The sequence below is a fragment of the Styela clava genome, chromosome 9 (assembly GCF_964204865.1).
Source record: "Styela clava chromosome 9, kaStyClav1.hap1.2, whole genome shotgun sequence".
NCBI lineage: Eukaryota > Metazoa > Chordata > Ascidiacea > Stolidobranchia > Styelidae > Styela > Styela clava.
This window is the reverse complement of record NC_135258.1, coordinates 18,647,583-18,655,082: the sequence shown is the minus strand read 5'-3', so window position 1 is coordinate 18,655,082 and position 7,500 is coordinate 18,647,583. Positions and strand designations below refer to the sequence as shown.

Sequence of the window (7,500 nt, the reverse complement as noted above, 5' to 3'; positions counted from 1 at the left end):
AAAGACAGTAAACTCGAATGAGCCAAGAAAGAAGCCGAGCCGAAAAAAGTTAAAGTACAAACGTGCAAGCATACTAACCTAACCCTAGGTAAGGCATGTTAGAGCGAAAGACAGTAAACTCGAATGAGCCAAGAAAGAAGCCGAGCCGAAAAAAGTTAAAGTACAAACGTGCAAGCATACTAACCTAACCCTAGGTAAGGCATGTTAGAGCGAAAGACAGTAAACTCGAATGAGCCAAGAAAGAGCGGCGTGCGGGGCCGGTCGGAGCGCACACATCTCTCGGTGGCTGGCGGGCGAGAGAGTGCTGCGTCGCCGGCATCGGCGTCGAAAGAAGCCGAGCCGAAAAAAGTTAAAGTACAAACGTGCAAGCATACTAACCTAACCCTAGGTAAGGCATGTTAGAGCGAAAGACAGTAAACTCGAATGAGCCAAGAAAGAGCGGCGTGCGGGGCCGGTCGGAGCGCACACATCTCTCGGTGGCTGGCGGGCGAGAGAGTGCTGCGTCGCCGGCATCGGCGTCGAAAGAAGCCGAGCCGAAAAAAGTTAAAGTACAAACGTGCAAGCATACTAACCTAACCCTAGGTAAGGCATGTTAGAGCGAAAGACAGTAAACTCGAATGAGCCAAGAAAGAAGCCGAGCCGAAAAAAGTTAAAGTACAAACGTGCAAGCATACTAACCTAACCCTAGGTAAGGCATGTTAGAGCGAAAGACAGTAAACTCGAATGAGCCAAGAAAGAGCGGCGTGCGGGGCCGGTCGGAGCGCACACATCTCTTGGTGGCTGGCGGGCGAGAGAGTGCTGCGTCGCCGGCATCGGCGTCGAAAGAAGCCGAGCCGAAAAAAGTTAAAGTACAAACGTGCAAGCATACTAACCTAACCCTAGGTAAGGCATGTTAGAGCGAAAGACAGTAAACTCGAATGAGCCAAGAAAGAAGCCGAGCCGAAAAAAGTTAAAGGACAAACGTGCAAGCATACTAACCTAACCCTAGGTAAGGCATGTTAGAGCGAAAGACAGTAAACTCGAATGAGCCAAGAAAGAAGCCAAGCCGAAAAAAGTTAAAGTACAAACGTGCAAGCATACTAACCTAACCCTAGGTAAGGCATGTTAGAGCGAAAGACAGTAAACTCGAATTAGCCAAGAAAGAAGCCGAGCCGAAAAAAGTTAAAGTACAAACGTGCAAGCATACTAACCTAACCCTAGGTAAGGCATGTTAGAGCGAAAGACAGTAAACTCGAATGAGCCAAGAAAGAAGCCAAGCCGAAAAAAGTTAAAGTACAAACGTGCAAGCATACTAACCTAACCCTAGGTAAGGCATGTTAGAGCGAAAGACAGTAAACTCGAATGAGCCAAGAAAGAAGCCGAGCCGAAAAAAGTTAAAGTACAAACGTGCAAGCATACTAACCTAACCCTAGGTAAGGCATGTTAGAGCGAAAGACAGTAAACTCGAATGAGCCAAGAAAGAGCGGCGTGCGGGGCCGGTCGGAGCGCACACATCTCTCGGTGGCTGGCGGGCGAGAGAGTGCTGCGTCGCCGGCATCGGCGTCGAAAGAAGCCGAGCCGAAAAAAGTTAAAGTACAAACGTGCAAGCATACTAACCTAACCCTAGGTAAGGCATGTTAGAGCGAAAGACAGTAAACTCGAATGAGCCAAGAAAGAAGCCAAGCCGAAAAAAGTTAAAGTACAAACGTGCAAGCATACTAACCTAACCCTAGGTAAGGCATGTTAGAGCGAAAGACAGTAAACTCGAATGAGCCAAGAAAGAAGCCGAGCCGAAAAAAGTTAAAGTACAAACGTGCAAGCATACTAACCTAACCCTAGGTAAGGCATGTTAGAGCGAAAGACAGTAAACTCGAATGAGCCAAGAAAGAGCGGCGTGCGGGGCCGGTCGGAGCGCACACATCTCTCGGTGGCTGGCGGGCGAGAGAGTGCTGCGTCGCCGGCATCGGCGTCGAAAGAAGCCGAGCCGAAAAAAGTTAAAGTACAAACGTGCAAGCATACTAACCTAACCCTAGGTAAGGCATGTTAGAGCGAAAGACAGTAAACTCGAATGAGCCAAGAAAGAAGCCGAGCCGAAAAAAGTTAAAGTACAAACGTGCAAGCATACTAACCTAACCCTAGGTAAGGCATGTTAGAGCGAAAGACAGTAAACTCGAATGAGCCAAGAAAGAGCGGCGTGCGGGGCCGGTCGGAGCGCACACATCTCTTGGTGGCTGGCGGGCGAGAGAGTGCTGCGTCGCCTGCATCGGCGTCGAAAGAAGCCGAGCCGAAAAAAGTTAAAGTACAAACGTGCAAGCATACTAACCTAACCCTAGGTGAGGCATGTTAGAGCGAAAGACAGTAAACTCGAATGAGCCAAGAAGGAGCGGCGTGCGGGGCCGGTCGGAGCGCACACATCTCTCGGTGGCTGGCGGGCGAGAGAGTGCTGCGTCGCCGGCATCGGCGTCGAAAGAAGCCGAGCCGAAAAAAGTTAAAGTACAAACGTGCAAGCATACTAACCTAACCCTAGGTAAGGCATGTTAGAGCGAAAGACAGTAAAATCGAATGAGCCAAGAAAGAAGCCGAACCGAAAAAAGTTAAAGTACAAACGTGCAAGCATACTAACCTAACCCTAGGTAAGGCATGTTAGAGCGAAAGACAGTAAACTCGAATGAGCCAAGAAAGAAGCCGAGCCGAAAAAAGTTAAAGTACAAACGTGCAAGCATACTAACCTATCCCTAGGTAAGGCATGTTAGAGCGAAAGACAGTAAACTCGAATGAGCCAAGAAAGAGCGGCGTGCGGGGCCGGTCGGAGCGCACACATCTCTCGGTGGCTGGCGGGCGAGAGAGTGCTGCGTCGCCGGCATCGGCGTCGAAAGAAGCCGAGCCGAAAAAAGTTAAAGTACAAACGTGCAAGCATACTAACCTAACCCTAGGTAAGGCATGTTAGAGCGAAAGACAGTAAACTCGAATGAGCCAAGAAAGAGCGGCGTGCGGGGCCGGTCGGAGCGCACACATCTCTCGGTGGCTGACGGGCGAGAGAGTGCTGCGTCGCCGGCATCGGCGTCGAAAGAAGCCGAGCCGAAAAAAGTTAAAGTACAAACGTGCAAGCATACTAACCTAACCCTAGGTAAGGCATGTTAGAGCGAAAGACAGTAAACTCGAATGAGCCAAGAAAGAAGCCGAGCCGAAAAAAGTTAAAGTACAAACGTGCAAGCATACTAACCTAACCCTAGGTAAGGCATGTTAGAGCGAAAGACGACAGTAAACTCGAATGAGCCAAGAAAGAGCGGCGTGCGGGGCCGGTCGGAGCGCACACATCTCTTGGTGGCTGGCGGGCGAGAGAGTGCTGCGTCGCCGGCATCGGCGTCGAAAGAAGCCGAGCCGAAAAAAGTTAAAGTACAAACGTGCAAGCATACTAACCTAACCCTAGGTAAGGCATGTTAGAGCGAAAGACAGTAAACTCGAATGAGCCAAGAAAGAGCGGCGTGCGGGGCCGGTCGGAGCGCACACATCTCTCGGTGGCTGACGGGCGAGAGAGTGCTGCGTCGCCGGCATCGGCGTCGAAAGAAGCCGAGCCGAAAAAAGTTAAAGTACAAACGTGCAAGCATACTAACCTAACCCTAGGTAAGGCATGTTAGAGCGAAAGACAGTAAACTCGAATGAGCCAAGAAAGAAGCCGAGCCGAAAAAAGTTAAAGTACAAACGTGCAAGCATACTAACCTAACCCTAGGTAAGGCATGTTAGAGCGAAAGACAGTAAACTCGAATGAGCCAAGAAAGAGCGGCGTGCGGGGCCGGTCGGAGCGCACACATCTCTTGGTGGCTGGCGGGCGAGAGAGTGCTGCGTCGCCGGCATCGGCGTCGAAAGAAGCCGAGCCGAAAAAAGTTAAAGTACAAACGTGCAAGCATACTAACCTAACCCTAGGTAAGGCATGTTAGAGCGAAAGACAGTAAACTCGAATGAGCCAAGAAAGAGCGGCGTGCGGGGCCGGTCGGAGCGCACACATCTCTCGGTGGCTGGCGGGCGAGAGAGTGCTACGTCGCCGGCATCGGCGTCGAAAGAAGCCGAGCCGAAAAAAGTTAAAGTACAAACGCGATGCTAATGAGCGAGCCGTTGTCTCGACTAATATGTAGGGGGCGTTCGATCGAGCGTCTGGCTTGAGCGCTTGTCGGCCTAGCAGAACGGTCGCATTGTTATGACCGGGTTTTAGGCACCGCTGCAGGCGGCCGGCAGAGCTCTTGTTTGTGCGAAACTGAATGGATCGAGCCCGAGAGAGGGCGAGCAAAGAAAAAACGCAAATCGCTCCGCCTGGCACTGCCGGCGAGAGCGTGGACGTCGCGGCCAGCGACTGTCGAAGCTGAGTACGGCCGCAGGCGATCGCCTCGGTCTTAAACGAATACGACGAGCACGCGCCGGGCGGCCCAGTAAGGGCCGAGCGCAGCTGTCGCAGCTATCTGGTTGATCCTGCCAGTAGTGATATGCTTGTCTCAAAGATTAAGCCATGCAGGTGCAAGTACGAGTTCTCGTAAAGCGAAACTGCGAATGGCTCATTAAATCAGTCTTGGTTTATTTGGTCTCGTGAGCGAAGTGGATTATTGTGGTAATTCTATAGCTAATACATGCATTAAGCGCCGACTTCGGGAGGCGCGCTTTTATCAGATCAAAACCGACCGGGTTCGTCCTGTGACGTTTGATGACTCTGGATAACCACGCGGATCGTACGGTCTCTGCACCGACGACGTATCATTCAAGTGTCTGCCCTATCAACTGTCGAAGGTACGCTACGTGCCTACCTTTGTGATAACGGGTAACGGGGAATCAGGGTTCGATTCCGGAGAGGGAGCCTGAGAAACGGCTACCACATCCAAGGAAGGCAGCAGGCGCGCAAATTACCCATTCCCGACACGGGGAGGTAGTGACGAAAAATAACAATACAGGACTCTAACGAGGCCCTGTAATTGGAATGAGTACATCCTAAAACTCTTAACGAGTATCCATTGGAGGGCAAGTCTGGTGCCAGCAGCCGCGGTAATTCCAGCTCCAACAGTGTATGCTAAAGTTGTTGCGGTTGAAAAGCTCGTAGTTGGATTTTGGGCGAGCGCCGCCGGTCCGTCGCAAGGCGTGTCACTGGTTGCGTTCGCCTCACCTTCGGTTCTCCGTCGGTGCTCTTGACTGAGTGTCGGCGGTGGCCGATAAGTTTACTTTGAAAAAATTAGAGTGTTCAAAGCAGGCTGTTCGCCTGCATAGTGTTGCATGGAATAATGGAATAGGACCTTGGTTCTATTTTGTTGGTTTTCGGAGCACGAGGTAATGATTAAGAGGGACGGACGGGGGCGTCCGTACTCTGCCGTTAGAGGTGAAATTCTTGGATCGGCGGAAGACGAACTACTGCGAAAGCAATCGCCAAGAATGTTTTCTTTAATCAAGAGCGAAAGTCAGAGGTTCGAAAACGATCAGATACCGTCCTAGTTCTGACTATAAACGATGCCAACTAGCGATCGGGAGGCGTTACCATGACGACCTTTCCGGCAGCTTCCGGGAAACCAAAGTCTTTGGGTTCCGGGGGAAGTATGGTTGCAAAGCTGAAACTTAAAGGAATTGACGGAAGGGCACCACCAGGAGTGGAGCCTGCGGCTTAATTTGACTCAACACGGGGAAACTCACCCGGCCCGGACACAGGTAGGATTGACAGATTGAGAGCTCTTCCTTGATTCTGTGGGTGGTGGTGCATGGCCGTTCTTAGTTGGTGGAGCGATTTGTCTGGTTAATTCCGATAACGAACGAGACTCTGGCATGCTAAATAGTTACGCGACCTTCTCGGTCGGCGTCTAACTTCTTAGAGGGACTAGTGGCGTTTAGCCACACGAGATTGAGCAATAACAGGTCTGTGATGCCCTTAGATGTCCGGGGCCGCACGCGCGCTACACTGAGTGAAGCAGCGAGTGTCTAACCTAGGCCGAAAGGTCCGGGTAACCCGTTGAACCTCATTCGTGATTGGGATAGGGACTTGCAATTGTTTCCCTTGAACGAGGAATTCCCAGTAAGCGCAAGTCATCAACTTGCGTTGATTACGTCCCTGCCCTTTGTACACACCGCCCGTCGCTACTACCGATTGAATGGTTTAGTGAGATCCTTGGATCGGCCCCGTCGCGGCTGGCAACGGCCGCGTCGGCGTGTCGAGAAGACGATCAAACTTGATCATTTAGGGGAAGTAAAAGTCGTAACAAGGTTTCCGTAGGTGAACCTGCGGAAGGATCATTACCGAAAGTGGTGGTAGGCCCCGGCCGACCGCGCACTTAATTGTCTTTGGGTGCCGCCGAGAGGGCGGCCGTCAATCGGGGTTCCGCCCCGTGCGACACGCGTAACACGTTGGCATAGCAAGGCAGCCGAGTGCGATGGTGGCTTCTGGGCACCGCGCTCGATGTGCCGCCGGCCCAGCCCGGCGGTCGCTCGGCGCCGTTTGTTGGTGTTTTTGTGCAGTTGTTGTCGGTGGTGGTTTTGTGGTCGATCCCACAGTGTGACGTCCGCGCGCTTCGGCGCCGGGCGAAACGTCGAGGACGACTCTTAACGGTGGATCACTCGGCTCGCGACTCGATGAAGGACGCAGCCAAGTGCGAGAAGTAATGTGAATTGCAGAACACATTGAACGTCGACCTTCTGAACGCGAATTGCGGTCTCGGGTCAATCCCGGGACCGCGTCTGCCTCAGGGTCGCGTTCGTCCTCACCCGAGGGCCGTCGCCTGGCCTCTGCGAAGACGGCCGGGCGTCGCCCCAAGTTGAAGCGGTCGCCGAGCTTTCTCGGCGCGACCGCGTGTCCCGTACACCGCCGGCCCCTTGACGTGTTCAACTACGTTCGAGGGGCGGGTCCAGGTCGGTCGGTCCGGTCACGAGATCAAGACCGACGTGGGCCAAGGCGGCGACGGTACGCGCTCGGTCGGCGCCGGCGGCGACGACTTGCGATGCCAGCGGGCCGTGTAAGAAGCGGCCCGCTTGACACATACGACCTGAGTTCAGGCGAGAGCACCCGCTGAATTTAAGCATATTATTAAGCGGAGGAAAAGAAACCAACAGGGATTCCCTGAGTAACGGCGAGTGAACCGGGAAGAGTCCAGCGTCGAATCTGCGCGCTTTTTGAGCGCGCCGAGTTGTGACGTACGGAAGTCCCAGTGCGGCTGACGGCGAGCGCCGGTGTCCTTCTGATCGAGGCCTCGTCCCACGGCGGGTGTTAGGCCCATAGGGGCGCTTGCCTTGGCCGCTTCGGGTCTTCTCGGAGTCGGATTGTTTGGGAATGCAGCCCAAAGCGGGTGGTAAACTCCACCTAAGACTAAATACGGTCGCGAGACCGATAGCGGACAAGTACCGTGAGGGAAAGTTGAAAAGCACTTTGAAGAGAGAGTTCAAGAGTACGTGAAACCGTTGAGAGGCAAACGGGAGGGCCCGTCAGGTCGCCGGCTCGCTTTCAGTTGGGTGCGGGGGCGCGCCGTCTCGGTTCGCGGACGCTTAAGGCGCCGCTGCCGAGTC

The 7,500-nt window shown here is 53.2% G+C and overlaps 2 non-coding genes and 1 pseudogene across 2 annotated transcripts; all 3 read left to right on the top strand.

Moving 5' to 3' along the window:
* Positions 1-4,430: 4,430 nt before the first annotated feature.
* On the top strand, positions 4,431-6,240 carry LOC144427432 (small subunit ribosomal RNA). Its single transcript, XR_013477976.1, has one exon. It is a non-coding gene; the product is annotated as a small subunit ribosomal RNA (ribosomal RNA).
* Positions 6,241-6,538: 298 nt separating this feature from the next.
* On the top strand, positions 6,539-6,692 carry LOC144427453 (5.8S ribosomal RNA). Its single transcript, XR_013477982.1, has one exon. It is a non-coding gene; the product is annotated as a 5.8S ribosomal RNA (ribosomal RNA).
* A 287-nt stretch (positions 6,693-6,979) lies between these two features.
* The window catches only part of LOC144427442 (large subunit ribosomal RNA), a 2,937-nt pseudogene continuing 2,416 nt past the window's right edge, over positions 6,980-7,500 (top strand).